The sequence below is a fragment of the Bufo bufo genome, chromosome 4, assembly GCF_905171765.1.
Source record: "Bufo bufo chromosome 4, aBufBuf1.1, whole genome shotgun sequence".
Classification (NCBI taxonomy): Eukaryota; Metazoa; Chordata; class Amphibia; order Anura; family Bufonidae; genus Bufo; species Bufo bufo.
The window spans coordinates 616,944,425-616,963,362 of NC_053392.1; the positions used below are offsets into that span (position 1 = coordinate 616,944,425).

Genomic DNA, 18,938 nt, shown 5'->3' on the forward strand with positions numbered 1-18,938 from the left:
CAGAACCAATCAGTACTTCATTATGTATGTAAAATACACTTACAACACTTTTTTTATTTATTATTTTCCCTTACTGTCTGATATCATTGGCGGTGTTGTACTGCAGGCGCACTGTCACCAGCCATATAGCCAGGACTGTGAGTGAAAAAATAAAAGGGTTGTGCAGCAATATATATTGATGATCTATCCTCAGGTCATCAATATCAGATTGGCAGGGGTACGACAGCCGGCACCCCCACCGATCAGCTGTTTGAAGAAGACGCAGCTGCAAGTGAATGGAGAGAGTACCTGTCATTACACTGCGCCGCCCAAACTGTGAAGATGACAGGCAGTATAATGAAGAAAAGCAGCACTCCTCTACAAACAGCTTATTAGCGGGGGTACCGGGTGTCAGACCTCTGCCAATCTGATATTAATGACCTATTCTGAGGATCAATAATATATATTGCTGCATAACCCCTTTAAGAAAGTGATGGCATTCGGGTCTATTATATGAAATAGGCTAGGGTACTGATCAGTGACATCGGTTCAGAGTCAGATATGACAAATACACAGATAATGATTAGATAGCGATCGGCTCCCGGTTTTGGCGCTCTCAGATGCCATTGTCACATTTGACCACAGCATCTGGGAGAGCTAACACTGGGAGCCGCGAGCTTCCCGGACTGGTCCACCGTCCCCTGGCTGAGATCAAGGAAGGAGTCCCCTACTAGTAATAGGCCCGAGCCTTCACAAGGCTTCCAGGTCAATTACTAGTATATTCCAATGCTGGCCTGCAGGAGGCAGCATTGCATTGGAATATATTGCATCTTGTATATGTATAAATATCCATTACAGAATACAAGTGGCAATTTAATGATTGCTTGTTATAGTTACTTTGTGCGATTTAAAAAAAAGTTTAAAAAAGTTAGAAAAAATATAAAGAAAATATAAATTCAAATCACCCGCTTCCCTTAGAATAAAAAAGTAAATATTTAAAAAATGAAACATCATGGGCATCACCACGTCCAAAAACGCCTCTACTATTAAAATAATACAAATACAGTGCAAATAACACCTAATAATAATAACACCCCATGGGTCCATATACTACAGGTTTATAACTGAGGCCTATCGTATCATGTGACCTTTACTCAGAAACGGCATTTACCCTCCAGTCTTTTTGTGATTGTTTCTGTCCATATTGTGTCACATTGTACCGGTGCCAAGGAAGATGATGAATATATTGGGGCACTATATCTAGGAGGAGGAGGTTTCTCTGAACTTCCGATCAGATTTCCCATTAATAAAGACATTTACAGTCAAACGAGATGTATGAAAGGTTCTTACCATTCACGGACACGGATCCGGGTTTTTTGAGCTCACTCGTCGTTCCACCTGAACTTTCCTGCAGTAAAGATCCCACATTAAAGACATGAGAAAACAGAAAACTATACTCCACTGCTAGCTTATCTTATATCCAGGCGAAGATCAAACACCCCTAGAAGACATGAACCTTTCTGCCCTGAAGAAGAAGGATCTCCTCACGTGGTGATTAGACAGGATCAACATTCAGACAAGTATCTTACACATATGAAATGTGACATTTTTCTGCATGAAATGACCTGATCCTATCCTGGAGAGGACGCTGTGCTCATCACCTCCAGTTCTTACATTATTGTATGGTAAAAAGCCTGTCATTGCTTCTGGAAACTGAACCTTATATCCACTTGCTCTCGTCCTTTGTGGTGACCTGATTCTAGGTGAGAAGGTAATAATGTTTTGCAAAAGCAGGAAGATTCTGTCCCTGATGAGTCAGTCACTGACTGTTAATACAGGACAGTATCTGCTGTAGATGCAGCTGACTGGCATTGTGATGTCATTTAGGCTACTTTCACACTAGCAGGGTTCAGCAAAAACGCTTCCGTTACTGATAATACAACCATATAACACCAATATAAGAGCACAGACACACGATAAAACACGGACTATATATATTTTGTCAATAAATAGTTGCAGATAATCCCAAACACTCCCAGAGTGGCTGAGGAAACGCATGTCGGGGCCTGGACTACACTGGTCTGTATACAATTGGCAGTTGACTCTCCCTTGGTTACTCTCTCCTTTATGCACTGTGCACTTTATATATTTGTTTAGTGAGATTTTTTCTTGCTGTTAATTTGGGATTATCTGCAACTATTTATTGACAAATATATGTAGTCCGTGTTTTATCCCGTGTCTGTATAAGCCACATATACACTGTGTGCAGAATTATTAGGCAAATGAGTATTTTGACCACATCATCCTCTTTACGCATGTTGTCTTACTCCAAGCTGTATAGGCTCGAAAGCCTACTACCAATTAAGCATATTAGGTGATGTGCATCTCTGTAATGAGAAGGGGTGTGGTCTAATGACATCAACACCCTATATCAGGTGTGCATAATTATTAGGCAACTTCCTTTCCTTTGGCAAAATGGGTCAAAAGAAGGACTTGACAGGCTCAGAAAAGTCAAAAATAGTGAGATATCTTGCAGAGGGATGCAGCACTCTGAAAAATGCAAAGCTTCTGAAGCGTGATCATCGAACAATCAAGCGTTTCATTCAAAATAGTCAACAGGGTCGCAAGAAGCGTGTGGAAAAACCAAGGCGCAAAATAACTGCCCATGAACTGAGAAAAGTCAAGCGTGCAGCTGCCAAGATGCCACTTGCCACCAGTTTGGCCATATTTCAGAGCTGCAACATCACTGGAGTGCCCAAAAGCACAAGGTGTGCAATACTCAGAGACATGGCCAAGGTAAGAAAGGCTGAAAGACGACCACCACTGAACAAGACACACAAGCTGAAACGTCAAGACTGGGCCAAGAAATATCTCAAGACTGATTTTTCTAAGGTTTTATGGACTGATGAAATGAGAGTGAGTCTTGATGGGCCAGATGGATGGGCCCGTGGCTGGATTGGTAAAGGGCAGAGAGCTCCAGTCCGACTCAGACGCCAGCAAGGTGGAGGTGGAATACTGGTTTGGGCTGGTATCATCAAAGATGAGCTTGTGGGGCCTTTTCGGGTTGAGGATGGAGTCAAGCTCAACTCCCAGTCCTACTGCCAGTTTCTGGAAGACACCTTCTTCAAGCAGTGGTACAGGAAGAAGTCTGCATCCTTCAAGAAAAACATGATTTTCATGCAGGACAATGCTCCATCACACGCGTCCAAGTACTCCACAGCGTGGCTGGCAAGAAAGGGTATAAAAGAAGAAAATCTAATGACATGGCCTCCTTGTTCACCTGATCTGAACCCCATTGAGAACCTGTGGTCCATCATCAAATGTGAGATTTACAAGGAGGGAAAACAGTACACCTCTCTGAACAGTGTCTGGGAGGCTGTGGTTGCTGCTGCACGCAATGTTGATGGTGAACAGATCAAAACACTGACAGAATCCATGGATGGCAGGCTTTTGAGTGTCCTTGCAAAGAAAGGTGGCTATATTGGTCACTGATTTGTTTTTGTTTTGTTTTTGAATGTCAGAAATGTATATTTGTGAATGTTGAGATGTTATATTGGTTTCACTGGTAAAAATAAATAATTGAAATGGGTATATATTAGTTTTTTGTTAAGTTGCCTAATAATTATGCACAGTAATAGTCACCTGCACACACAGATATCCCCCTAAAATAGCTAAAACTAAAAACAAACTAAAAACTACTTCCAAAAATATTCAGCTTTGATATTAATGAGTTTTTTGGGTTCATTGAGAACATGGTTGTTGTTCAATAATAAAATTAATCCTCAAAAATACAACTTGCCTAATAATTCTGCACTCCCTGTATATGTATTTTATTATATTTGGTAATTGTACAATAAACATTTTTCTATTATCAATTGCTGTGTAGTGTATTTTTAGGGGTTATATGATAATACAACCATCTGCATCCATTTGAACAAATCCGGTTGTATTATCTTTAACATATTTTTATCATTGCCAAAACGGATCAGTCAATAACTCCATTGAAAGTCAATGGGCGACGGATCCGTTTTCTATTGTGGCAGATTGTGCCAGAGAAAATGGATCCGTCCCCATTGACTTGCATTGGGGTCATGACGGATCTGTTTTTCTCTGCATGCCCAGGACGGAAAGCAAAATACAACATGTTGCAGCTTGCTCTCCTTTCTGGGAACTCAACTAAACGGAACGGAATGCATTTTGGAGCATTCCGTTCTGTTCAGTTCTATCCCCATTGACGATGAATGGGGACAAAACTGAAGCGTCTTTGTCCGGTATTGAGTCCCTATGACAGAACTCAATACCGGAAAAACTTTAACGCTAGTGTAAAAGTACCCTTAGTCTATGACTTACATTTACTCTGCAGGACTTTACTTTTACCCACATTGAATCTCAGTTGCCAAGTGGATGCCCAAACAGGAGAACATTTAATACAATCTTTTAGGACACCAGAAACCATTTGTAGCCAACAACAAGATGCAATGGAGCCTACAGTATACTCCACTGCTGCTGGGGTTCCGGCATATGAGGAAGCAAAGAAAATCAGCTGCGGAAGCAGCAAAGAGCAATGGCCACAAAGTAACCCAGAATGTCTGTAAGTAACAGTGTGTGTGTACTGTATATACTGTATAAATCCCATGCACCTTAAGGACCCTCTGATGTCACGGGGTCACATGACATTCTCAAGTGACGTGACTCTGAAGCAGGTGCAGGCTTATGTGGCAGGAAGACCCTTTCATACACTTAGGAGGAATTTGAGCCGGGGCTGTTTTGAAGCACAAATTTGTGTGTGGAGAGATGGCAACAGACGGCAACCTGTGTACTGGTGGGGGTTGGGGGAGATGCCAACCTGCCATTTCTAGTTATGCCCCTGACGTCAGTCTGTAGAGGATAGGTAGAAACCTCAGCTTCACCTACCTGATGATCCAGTGGGACATTGTGCTTTTCCTGTGGACAGTCCTGGGAATACAAAAGACTGGGACATCTCTCTGGTGGATTTCTCTGACTGGATCCATCTGTAGAAAATACACACAGCGACTGAATACATTGTCTATATGTGATGATCAGATGATGGGGGATATTCTGCCACAGATGTACGTTAGAGAAGTCTCTGACTGGTTGTGAGTGGTAATCTCAGTACAAGCAATGGTAGATAGCTGAACTCACTAATATCCCTAGGTCGTGGTACCATTTGTATGTGAAAATCCAGTGAGGAGAATACAATGGAAATGCTTTGGTTATTTATTGAGTTTACCTTGAGCAAAACACATGGAGGACATTAGAGATATTAGAGGTCAAAACGAAATGCTCTCACCAGCTCTGAGTCTGCGGCAGGAAAGGAAGACACAGGAACAGAGCACAGGATGTGATGTCACAGAAAGGGAGGAGTAGAACAGAGAGCAAAGGCAATGGAATTTACATAATACATTAGGAAACCTATAAGAAGAATGACCACAGGGTGGCAGCATTACATAACATGGTAATGATATAATAACACAAATACAGCCATTATCTAAATGGAAAAAAATAAATGCTGGGACAGCATAGGGAATCTGACTCTCAAAACTGTTCTTATCTCTACAGTCATGGAAGGTCTCCTCTTACCCGGTGATGTGAGGGACTGGTGACTCTCCATCATGACGTCCTTGTAAAAATCCTTATGTTCTTCTAAATACTCCCTCTCCTCCATGGAGAAATAGACAGCGACATCCTGACACCTTATAGGAACCTGACAACACAAGGATACAGTCATTACAAGACCCCTCCCTTGGCGTTATTGTATAATGTCCCAGCATTCCCAGCAGCGCTCACCTCTCCGCTCAGCAGCTCAGTGATCCTGGTGGTAAGTTCTAGGATCTTCTGCTCATGTATCAGAGAATGAGGTGGAGGCTCGGTGATGGGGCTCTGGGTCCTGCTCCGTCCTCCTGACACTCGGGGTGTCACACACTCACCAGACGACTTCTTCACTACTGTGTAATCCTGTGTATGGGGAGACGCCGATCACTACAGACATTCTAAGAATCCTTCACCTTTCCAGACATTTCCCTGGTTTATTACTAGAGATACGAGTGACGTCATGTGAGACTCTCACCTCTCCAGTTATCAAGGAGATGATCTCCAGGGTGAGGTCTAATATCCTTGCAGCCATGTTGGTTCTGTCCTTGTACAGATCCTTGTGTTCTTCTAAATACTCCCACTCCTCCATGGAGAAATAGACAGCGACATCCTGACACCTTACAGGAACCTGACAACACAAGGACACAGTCATTACCAGTCCCCTCCCTTGATGTTATTGTATAATGTCCCAGCATTCCCAGCAGCGCTCACCTCTCCGCTCAGCATCTCAGTGATCCTGGTGGTAAGTTCTAGGATCTTCTGCTCATGTATCAGGGAATGAGGTGGAGGCTCAGTGATGGGGCTCTGGGTCCTGCTCCATCCTCCTGACACACGGGGTGTCACACACTCACCAGACGACTTCTTCACTACTGTGTAATCCTGTGTATGGGGAGATGCCGATCACTACAGAGATTCTAAGAATCCTTCACCTTTCCAGTCATTTCCCTGGTTCATTACTAGAGATAAGAGTGATGTCATGTGAGACTCTCACCTCTCCAGTTATCAAGGAGATGATCTCCAGGGTGAGGTCTAATATCTTTTCATCCATGTGGTTTCTGTCCTTCTCCATCCTTGGTGGGTCATTGATGGAAAGGACCATTGTATTTCAAAAGAAGAGAGTCCTGAACCTAAGGAACCAAGTGAGTGCAGGTTAAGAGAGCACAGTCAGTGACTTGTAGGTTAGGGACACATTGTAGATTAATCTGGCACACAGGCTATTGACATTTCTTCTTTTGATTAATTTAACCCCTTAAGGACCCACGCCGTACATTTCTGTACCCGTGCTGTATGCGGCGGCATTGGTGAAAACACCAATGCCGGCACGCTGACCGTGGCATGTGCAGTATCCTGCCGGGTGTGGGGTGTCCATCGGGTTCCCGCGCTGCTGTGACAAGGACCCGATGGCAGTCCTATGCCTTACTTAGGTATAGTGGCTGCCTTCAGTGACAGCCTATGAGATCCAGCCCCCTGGATCTCACAGGCAGGAAGGCTGTTAGTGTATTACACTGGTAATACACTTACAGCCAATGCATTACAATACAGAAGTATTGTAATGCATTGTATAGGGGATCAGACCCCCAGAGTGGGACAAAAATAATAAGTAAAAAAAAAAGTTAAAAAAAGATTGTTTTCCATTATAAAATAAATAAATATAGTTTAAAAAAAAATAATCGCCCTTTCCCAAAATAAAACACATAAAATAGTTTTAAAAAAATTGAAAAACAGGCATATTTTGTATCGCCGCGTCCGTAACAACCTGTTCTATAAAATTAACACATGACCAAACCTGTCAGGTGAACACCTTAAAAAAAATTAGATAAAAAAGGTGTCAAAAAAGCAATTTTTTGTCACCTTACATCACAAAAAGTGCAATAGCAAGCGATCAAAAAGTCATATGAAACTAAAATAGTGCCAATCAAACCGTCATCTCATTCCGCAAAAAAGAATACCCTATTTAAGACAATGGCCCCCAAAAAAAATGATGATTACACTTACCGGTAATCGGATTTTCCTGACCCCACGACAGCACCTTAGAGAGATGGCTCCGCCCCCAGGACAGGAAACCTGCAGCATAAAAAGGTGGAGCCACTCTCCCACCTCAGTGAGTTTCCAGAGGATGAGAGGGACTCCCCTTACGTTAGTTTAGTTCTTACACACATTTTTTTTTTTTTTTTTTAATTATTATGCGACACCCGTGAACACACAGCCCTACACCAAGAGAGAGGGAATAAAGAGGTGCTGTCGTGGGGTCAGGAAAATCCGATTACCGGTAAGTGTAATCATCATTTTTCCCCTCCCCCACGACAGCACCTTAGAGAGAGATTTCAGAGATCATCCAAAGGGTGGGAGACAGTACTCAAGACCTTTGTGCCAAAGAGAAGGTCAGAAATAGAGTCAAGCTGAAGCCTATAGTGCTTATAGAAAGTGGACGGAGAAGACCAGGTGGCAGCCCGACAGATCTGTTCAATTTAAACGCTGGCCCTCTCTGCCCAGGAAGTGGACACTGCCCTCGTGGAGTGAACCCTCACCGAAACAGGGGGAGAAACACCGGACACTGAATACGCCAAGGATATAGCTTCTCTGATCCAGCGGGCAATAGATGCCTTAGAGGCTGTATTACCTTTTCTAGCCCCACCGAACAGAACAAATAAGGCGGAATATTTTCTCCAATCTTTAGTTACTTCCAGATACTGCAAAATATACCTCGTGACATCAAGGGAATGCAGCTCCTTCACTCTGTCATCTTTTGGTCCTGAAAAGAAAGCTGGAAGAACTACCTCCTGAGACCTATTTGTCCTAGAAGGAACCTTTGGCATAAAACCGGGATCTGGTCTGAGAACTACCCTGTCTTCTCTGATGGACATAAAAGCGGGGTTAATGGAGAGGGCCTGAACCCTCCTGGCTGACGTTAAGGCTACCAGCAAAACTAGCTTAAGGGTAAGCAATTTAACTGAGCAAGAAACTAGAGGCTCAAAAGGATGTTTGGTTAGGGCATTTAACACTAAGTTAAGATCCCAGGGAGGAAATCTAGAGTGCGTCACTGGCGTAATTCTATCAACTGCCTTTAAAAACCTAACGACCCAAGGGTCCATGGCTAAACTCCTTCTCCCTAAGACCGACAATGCTGACACCTGCACCTTCAGTGTACTTTTTGCCAACCCGAGGGACAACCCTCTCTGTAAAAAATCCAACACCTGAACCACTGAAAATTCTAACGGCCAGGAAACCCCTTCAGCGCCTATAAAGGACAGGAATTTTCTCCAGACTCGCGCATAGATAATGTTCGTCACCTCCTTCCTACTTTTCATTAGAGTGGAAATGACCTCCTTTGAGAATCCCTGACTAGCTAAAAATGACCTCTCAAATTCCACGCTGAAAGATGTAGAGACTCTACTTCCGGGTGGAACACTGGACCCTGCGACAACAGGTCCGGAATTCCTGGCAGGATCCACGGATCCGAAACTGACATGGCTCTCAACAGGGAAAACCATGCCCTCTTCTGCCACCTCGTATCACTCTTGCCCCCTCGTATCTGATCTTCCTTATCACTAGCGGAATCAACTGTGGAGGGGGAAAGGCATAACCTAGAGGGAAGTCCCATCTCTGGAGGAAGGCATCCACTCCAGATGGGCACTCCTCTGGACTGAGGGAAAATAATTTTTCTACTTTTCTGTTCTCCCTCGTGGCGAACATGTCTACTGATGGCAGACCCCATAACTCCACTATCTGGGAGAAAATCTCTGGATTCAGCGACCACTCCCCCTGACGCAACTTGTGGCGACTCAAGAAGTCTGCTCGAGAATTCTCGACTCCTCTGATGTGAATGGCTGATAGATGAAGCACTCTCCCTTCTATCTCCTCGAAAATCCATTCCGTCTCTCTTCGTAAGGAATCTGACCTGGTTCCTCCCTGATGATTGAGATATGAGACAACCGTCCGATTGTCGGACATCACTCTCACATGTTTGTTCTGGATCATTGGAAGAGCTGCTCTCAAGGCCAGCAAAACGGCTTGTAGCTCTTTCCGATTTGACGAAAACAGTCTCTGACCCTGGGACCACTCTCCCTGAAAATTCTGATCTTCCATGTGAGCCCCCCATCCCCAGGGGCTGACGTCTGTAGTTACTACTACTGGTTCCGGAAAGGACCAGGGAACTCCCTGAGTCAAATTCTCTACTTCCTTCCACCAGTCTAGGGATGAAAGAGTTACGTCTGATAATTTTATAATCGACTACAGGGACGTCCCTGCCCGTTTCGTGGCAGCCAGGATCTCCCCTTGTAGCTGTCGAGAGTGTCGTTGAGCCCACTGGACTGCTGGCATGCAGGATGTCAGAACTCCCAACAGTGACATAGCTTTCCTTATGACTGACTGAACCCTCTGAACTACTTCCTGAACCCCAGCTACCTTCTCCTCGGTGAGGAAAGTTTTCTCCAGCCTGGAATTTAAAACCAGACCCAAGAAAACCTGGCTTGTTGACGGCTGCATCCTGGACTTCTGGAGGTTTAACAGCCACCCTAGGGACTGAAGTACCTCCATCACCCGATTCAGCGCCCTGACACACGCCTCCTGAGATTGGGCCACCACCAGAAAGTCGTCCAGGTAAGGCATAAACGTGATGTTCTCCCTTCTGATGAAGGAAGCCATCTCCGTCACTACCTTGGTAAAGATCCGAGGCGCCATGGAAAGGCCAAAGGGAAGCGCCTGGAACTGAAAGTGAAGAAGACCCGACTCGGTTCTTACAGCCACCCGGAGGAATCTCTGGTGATCTGGATGTATCGGAATATGATGGTAGGCATCTTTTAAATCCAGAACCGCCATATGACAGCCTGGAGATAAAAGATATATTGCTTCCCTGATGGTTTCCATTTAGAATTTTCTGGCTTTCAGGAATTTGTTCAGGTATTTGAGATTTATTATTGTCCGGTATGACCCATCTGGTTTCTTCACTAGGAACAGGGTAGAATAGAAACCTTTCCCTAGCTCTGACTCTGGGACAAGAATTAACACCTTTTTGCTTGTTAATTTTTTTATTTCTTGCAGCATTACGAGAGAAGATCTTGAAATCACAAATCTTTCTGCGGGATATCTCAAGAATTCCAATCTTAGACCCTCCCGCAGAAGACCTACCAACCATTTTCCTGCCATCTTCTCCCAAGCAGGAAGGAAGAATTTAAATCTTCCTCCTACTGGGATCATGGCGTCATTGCTTTCCCTGTTTTCCCGTACGGGCTGTGGCTGATCTAAACAAAAAAACTTTACTCCCAGATCTAGGCCTTGCTCCCTGCTCTCTATCCCCCGTCTGCTTCTTATTCTGAAATCTTGACGGGTTCTGAAAGGGCCGTTTATACTGCTTGAACTGAGTGAATGACTCCTGGGGAAATTTTTTCTTCCTATCTGCCGCTTTTTCGAGTAAAGAATCTAGTTCAGACCCGAAAAGAAACTGGCCATCACAGGGAATGCTACATAGCCTCAGCTTGGACGGCATATCTCCCCCTTTCCAATTTTTAAGCCACAAAGCCCGTCTTGCAGAATTGGAAAGGGATGCGGCTCTTGCTTCTAGCCTCACCGCGTCCACTGAGGCACCGCAATAAAGTCTGCGGCCTTCCGGAAAGTGGGTATGGATGCCAACAACTGCTCTCTAGGGCATTTATCCCTGATCTGCCCCTCCAGTCTATCTAACCACAGTGACATAGACCTCGCAACAACAGTGGCAGCTATACTAGGCCTGAAAGCAGCCGCAGAAGATTCCCACAAATTCTTAAGGGAAGAATCTATCCTCTTATCTAAAGGGTCTCTTAAAAATCCCATATCCTCCAAAGGCAAAGAGGATCTCTTAGAAATCTTAGAAATGGCTACATACAGTCTCCTTTCTTCATCCATAATAGTAGGTAAACCTGCACTGTTAAAAACATTGCCAAGGTTATCCTTCTGCCACCAAGTGCCCCTCTCACCTGAGAGATACACAGCTTCCTGCAGACCAGCCACGCCACAGACACCACTGGGACAGAACTTGGTCAACCTTCCTTCCTTCTTTCTGGCACCCCAAATTCAGTAACAGGGGATCCGAACAACCCAGGACGCTGTCATACCTGAACAGCGCTTTTAAACTTGCCGGGATGCCGAACTTCCGGTCACCTGACCGGAAGCGCACGGCCGTGGAATGCACTTCCTGTTGGGCGCCATCTCCCGGCGTCTGCATCCGGTGGCGTCCTGGCTGGTCTGCAGTATCCTGGGGCCTTCTGGCCACACTCAACACGTCGGTGCGGTCCTCCTCGCCTGAGGGACCGGCACCTTCTGCCCTCTGTGGAATGCCATCCCTGCCACCTCCTTCCTGCTACCCAACACCTGTGGGCGAGGAATGACTCAGGCAGGTACAAGCACGCCGCCGCTGACCCTCCGGCATCTACCGGGGCTTCCAGGTCAGGACAACCAAACTGCAGGCTCCCGTACCAGGACAGGAAACCTCACTGAGGTGGGAGAGTGGCTCCACCTTTTTATGCTGCAGGTTTCCTGTCCTGGGGGCGGAGCCATCTCTCTAAGGTGCTGTCGTGGGGGAGGGGAAAAAATAATAATATGGCTCTCAGAATATGGAGACACTAAAACATAATTTAAAAAAAAATGCTGTTATTGTGTAAAACTTAAATAAATAAAAAAAAGTATACATATTAGGTATCGCTGTGTCCGGAAGAACCTGCTGTATTAAAATATCACATGACCTAACCGCTCAGGTGAACACCGTAACAAAAATAAAATAAAAACGGTGTCAAAAAGCCATTTTTTGTCACATTACATCACAAAAAGTGTAATAACAAGCAATCAAAAAGTCATATGAACCCCAAAATAGTACCACTTAAACCGTCATCTCATACTGAAAAAAATTAGGCCCAAGACAGCCCCAAAAAATAAGAAAAATCTAAAAAATCTATGTTTTTTTGAATATGGAGACACTAAAAAATCAATATTTGGTATTAGGGTTGTCCCGATACCGATACTAGTATCGGTATCGGGACCGATTCCGAGTTTTCTCGGCGGTACTCAGCCGCCGATACCCCGCCCCGATACATAAATAGAATACTATGGGCGTAACTATGGGCAGGGCCCGGTGCAGTCACTGTACTCTTACACCGGGCCCCGCCGCTCACCAAAGTATTTATAAACGTGAATCCTTATCCTGTTATTAAGTTGAACTAACGCTGCCCTCTCCCATGTTCCCATGTCCCCCCTGTATCCCCACAGCACTTACTTAAGCTTCCATAGCAGGCAGAGCAGACGGCAGCAGTAACGTCACTCACTGACGTAGAGCGCCTGCTCCGCCCACTTTATGAGTGAAGCAGGCGGAGCAGACGCGCGACGTCAGTGAGTGACGTTACTGGTGCCGTCCGCTCTGCCTGCTATGGAAGCTTAAGTAAGTGCTGTGGGGATACAGGGGGGACATGGGAACATGGGAGAGGGCAGCGTTAGTTCAACTTAATAACAGGATAAGGATTCACGTTTATAAATACTTCGGTGAGCGGCGGGGCCCGGTGTATTGGGGGACACTGTTATGAGGGGGATCTGTGGATGACATATAGCAGTGTCATCCACAGATCCTCCCCATAACAGTTCCATCCACAGATCCCCTATAACAGCACCATCCACAGATCCCCCACCAAATAACAATGCCATCCTCAGATCCCCCCACCCCATAACAATGCCATCCACAGATATCCCACCCCATAGCAGTACCATCCACAGATCCCCATAACAGTGCCATCCACAGATCCCCCATAACAGTGCCATCCACAGATCCCCCATAACAGTGCCATCCACAGATCCCCATAACAGTGCCATCCACAGATCCCCATAACAGTGCCATCCACAGATCCCCCATAACAGCACCATCCACAGATCCCCATAACAGCGCCATCCACAGATCCCCCATAACAGTGCCATCCACAGATCCCCCATAACAGTGCCATCCACAGATCCCCCATAACAGTGCCATCCACAGATCCCCCATAACAGTGCCATCCACACATCCCCATAACAGTGCCATCCACAGATCCCCCATAACAGTGCCATCCACAGATCCCCCATAACAGTGCCATCCACAGATCCCCCATAACAGTGCCATCCACAGGTCCCCCATAACAGTGCCATCCACAGGTCCCCCATAACAGTGCCATCCACAGATCCCCCACATGACAGTGCGTCATCCACAGATCCACAGATCCCCCAAAACGGTCACATGACATTTAAAAAAAGTATCGGTATTCGGTATCGGTGACTACTTGAAAAAAAGTATCGGTACTTGTACTCGGTCCTAAAAAAGTGGTATCGGGACAACCCTATTTGGTATTGTCGCGTCCATAACATCCTGCTCTATAAAAATACCACATGATCTAACCTGTCAGATGAACATTGTAATTAACAAAAAATAAAAACGGTGCCAAAACAGCTATTTTTTGTTACCTTGCCTCACAATTTTTTTTTATATAGAGCAATCTAAAATAGTACCAACAAAACTGCCACCTTATCTCATAGTTTCCAAAATGGGATCTTTGTTTGGAGTTTCTACTCTAGGGGTGACATAGGGGCAACTTAAAATTATAGAAAAAAGGAGGTATAGGACGGCTCACCTTCTCACTGATGATGTATAGGTGCTGCAAACTAGTGTTACACCCAACACACCAAATGGAAGTAAAAAGAGATTTGCAAAAGTGGATGGGCACTCTGATGGATGGAGTCACATAAAGCTCGAATATGTCACTAGAGTTTTATTTAAAGGCAATAACACATTAAGATAATAAAATCCCTATCGAGGCATGTAGCTTCCAAAATACATCAAATATGTAGGCGATAAAATAAATAAAATGAATAAAAATGTAGACTAGCTGCCTCCTCTTTAAAATAAAATACTAAATAAAATACACAGACGCTAACAAGTGTATGGAGCAGTCGTCTGCGAGTGGAATAAGTCCAATTACTTTCGGTATTCACGCAGACTCATGGATTTTGAGCCCCCTAATATAGAATTGCATATGCTCGATATAGAGTCACATATAATCGGTCCATGGTCTGGAAGTGTTCCTGTGAATCATAGGCCTCTTTCACACGGGCGTTGCGGGAAAATGTGCGGGTGATTTTTCCGCGCGAGTGCAAAACATTGTAATGCATTTTGCACACGCGTGAGAAAAATCGCGCATGTTTGGTACCCAAACCCGAACTTCTTCAAAGAAGTTCGGCCTTGGGATCAATGTTCTGTAGATTGTATTATTTTCCCTTATAACATGGTTATAAGGGAAAATAATAGCATTCTGAATACAGAATGCAAAGTAAAATAGCGCTGGAGGGGTTAAAAGAAAAAAAGAAAAATAATGTTTAACTCACCTTAGTCCACTTGATAGCGCAGCCGGCATCTGCTTCTGTCTCCTTTCTTTAGGACCTGGGTAAAGGACCTTTGATGACGTCACTCCGGTCATCACATGGTACGTCACATGATCTTTTACCATGGTGAATCACCATGGTAAAAGATCATGTGACGTACCATGTGATGACCGGAGTGACGTCATCAAAGGTCCTGTAACTGTATTTAATGCTCACCATAGGTCCTTCAACAAAGGAGACACAAGGAGATGCCGGCTGCGCGAGCAAGTGGATTAAGGTGAGTTAAATTATTTTTTATTTTTTTTAACCCCTCCAGCGCTATTTTACTTTGCATTCTGTATTCAGAATGCTATTATTTTCCCTTATAACCATGTTATAAGGGGAAATAATAATGATCGGGTCTACATCGCGATAGTCTCCTAGCAACCGTGCGTGAAAATTGCACCGCATCCACACTCGCTTGCGGATGCTTGCGATTTTCACGCAACCCCATTCACTTCTATGGGACCTGCGTTGCGTGAAAAACGCAGAATATAGAGAGGGCTGCGATTTTCACGCAACGCACAAGTGATGCGTGAAAATCACCGCTCGTGTGCACAGCCCCATAGAAATTAATGGGTCGGTATTCAGTGCGGGTGAAATGCGTTCACCTCACGCATCGCATCCGCCCGGAATACTCGCCCGTGTGAAAGGGGCCATACACTATAGTTCATATGTCTCCAGACATGCGCCAGTGTGAAGCTTTGGGCTGAAAGTCACCGGATATCAGTCTTAGGCCTCATGCACACGGCCATGTTCCGCGGCCGACAGCGGTCCGTGGTAACCTGGCCGGGATTCCTTCTGACTGCAGGAGCGCACGGCGTCATTGGTTGCTATGACGCCGTGCGCTTCATGCCGCCACTGCTGTACAGTGATACACTCGTATTATTTTAAAGAGGAGGCAGCTAGTCTACATTTTTATTCATTTTATTTATTTTATCGCCTACATATTTGATGTATTTTGGAAGCTACATGCCTCGATAGGGATTTTTTTTATCTTAATGTGTTATTGCCTTTAAATAAAACTCTAGTGACATATTCGAGCTTTATGTGACTCCATCTATCAGAGTGCCCATCCACTTTTGCAAACAACTTAAAATTATCCCAGTGAAATTTACCTTCCAAAAACCGTATGGCGTTCCTTTCCTTCTGCTCCCTGCCATGTGCCCGTACAGTAGTTTACGATCATAAATGTGGTGTTTCTTTAAACTACAGAATAAGGCTAGTAAATATTGAGTTTTGTTTCGCTGTTAACCCTTGCTTTGTTACTGGAGAAAATTTATTGAAATGGAAAGTCTGCCAAAAAAGTGAAATTCTGAAATGTCATCTACATTTTCCTTTAGGTCTTTTGGAACACCTAAAGGGTTACCAACGTTTGTAAAATCAGTTTTTAATACCTTGAGGGGTGTATTTTCCAAAATGGGGTCACTTTTTTGGAATTTCTACTCATGGGGTCTTCAAATGTGACATGGCAACTTAAAAATATTCCAGTAAAATCTGCCTTCCAAAAACCATATGGCGCTCCTTTCCTGCCGCCTGTACAGCAGTTTACGACCACATATGAGGCGTTTCCGTAAACTACAGAATCAGGGCAATAAATATAGAGTTTTGTTTGGCTGTTAACCCTTGCTTTGTTACTGGGAAAAAAAAGATTAAAATTAAAAATCTGCCAAAAAAGTGAAATATTGAAATTTCATCTCCATGTTCCATTAATTCTTGTGGAACATCTAAAGGGTTAGAAAAGTTTGTAAAATCAGTTTTGAATACCTTGAGGTGTGTAGTTTTCAAAATGGGTTCATTTATGGGTGGTTTATATTACATAAGCCTCACAAAGTGACTTCAGACCTGAACTGGTCCTTAAAAAGTGGGTTTTGGAAATTTTCAGAAAAAATTCAAGATTTACTTCTAAGCCTTGTAACGTCCCAAAAAGAAAATGTCATTTACAAAATGATTCAAACATGAAGTAGACATATGGGGAATGTAAAGTGATAACGATTTTAGGAGGTATCACTATCTGTTTTAAAAGGAGCGAAATTGAAATTTAGAAAATTTTATGAAAAATACAGGGAAAACACTATTTAAACGGGGGCACCAAGGGGGGCAACTCTACGCTGAGAGGAACTCTAAGGCCGCCTGCACACGATGCGGGTGATCTCACATAAGATCTGCATGAATTTCCGTGCGGATTTCTGTACGTTTCTGCTCCATATCCGCATCAGAATCCGGAATCTCTAATTGCGGATTTTGATGCGGATTAGATGCAGTTCTGCCACAGATCTCACACTTCATTGGAAAAGGGTGAAATCCGCAGTTATAACTGCAAACATTACTGACATTCTGCGGATTTGGAAATCTGCACGGCAGATCAATTCCCGCATGGAAACAATCCACAAACTGTACATGAGATTTGGGTCACCTCATCCGTGTTTGGCTGATCTGCAATTTGCGGAGCGCGAAACACCCAGCGGTCGTGTGCATGAGCCCTTACTGTGAGAGGGTATGACTACTGAGTGGGCACTAAGGGGAGTAACTACTGTGTGTGTTACACTGGTGTTCTGTGTCCGCCGCTGCCCCGCACTTCTGTTTCTTCAGCATTGCAAGGGTTAATCCCTCCTTGAGTTCTGTGTGGAGCCATCAGGCTGCTGCTGATGAGTTAGGGTGCACGCACACGGCCGCAGTTTTGGTTCGCAAGCGATCAATTCATCTCAAACCGTAAGTGTGTTCTGCGGCCCCGGGTGTCAAAAAAGGTAGAACTTGTCCTATTCTTGTACATTTTGCAGACAAGGATAGCACGTTTCTGCAGGAGTAAAAAAAATTAAAATACTCAAATCCGTGTTTTCGTATCTGCAATTTGCGGACCGCAAAAGACTTACAGCCGTGCGCATGAGCCCTTAACCAGCTTCTGTTATAAGCCGGGCTGTTTGGCTCACAGGGGGCGGTCTACGTTCTCCGGTGCTGACCTGCCTATCTGTGCCTGATGCCAGTCTGCCCGCCACGTGGATTCACGTGGCTTAGTGTAAAAAACTGGAGCTGATATTCTCCCTCCTTGGGCTTTTCAAAAGTTATTCATATGAAAGGAAATATAAACATTTTTAATTATTGTGTGGAATACAATGATTGCAGCGATACCATGGTTAATTTGTTTTTGTGTCGCTTTGTACTGAGAACGACGACTTATCTGTTCTTCCATAAATAGAGCAGTGGGGGGGAGAGTTGATGGTATCATGGGTACCAATCTGGGAAGATAAACCTAAAAACAGCAATCCTGGCATTATGTCATCGGAAGACGGTTCCAAGCAGAGCACCTTCCGTTTCTCTCCACCATTAATAGACCTCGCTGTTGTCAGCCATGTTTCCATTACATTTCCTGGGAAATAAATAACTGAAACCTGATGAAACCGACACAAACCGAGCGCAACTGACGCTCCGAACAACTCGTCCAGACAGAACAGAACTGAGGAGACGAGCCCTTATGTGTTACACGCTGGTTGCTGCGGTCACGGTGATACAACCACAGACAGAACTGATGGAACTTGTGTGTAAAACCATCCGTTCTCTCAGCTCCTGACACAATCCGTATCGCTGGTGTGAAATAAGCCGAATACAGACGACTCCTGCTGATCTCACAAGTGCATCGACCGCAGCCACCAGATCCACCAACATGTCCATCATCAGCGCAGGTCAGGAAGGAGATTAAGAGAAGTCCTGTCCCCGTCCTGTCAGTCGCCTCTTTCCTCTAATCGCTGGTGTTCTGCTCCGAGGTCAGTGATGGATCCGGGGTTTGTCCTGCTGCTCGCACAGCTGCAGGTTTGTTACTATCACATGTGTGTGCAATTATTTACACCCAACTGTGCAAACCCCAATCCCTGCGGCCATCACTGAACCCCCAATATCACCAGCATTAACCACCTCAGCCCCCAGTGCTTAAACACCCTTAATGA

The 18,938-nt window shown here is 44.6% G+C and overlaps 1 protein-coding gene and 1 long non-coding RNA gene across 2 annotated transcripts in view; both read right to left on the minus strand.

The window, feature by feature from the left end:
* Positions 1–18,938, minus strand: part of LOC120999664 (oocyte zinc finger protein XlCOF6-like) — a 2,208,135-nt gene that overhangs the window by 1,864,378 nt on the left and 324,819 nt on the right. The window lies entirely within an intron of this gene.
* LOC120999752 lies at positions 6,414–7,616 on the minus strand. The gene is made up of 3 exons (XR_005778614.1): positions 7,588–7,616; positions 6,584–6,719; positions 6,414–6,471 (listed from the first exon to the last, which is right to left on the minus strand). It is a non-coding gene; the product is annotated as an uncharacterized LOC120999752 (long non-coding RNA).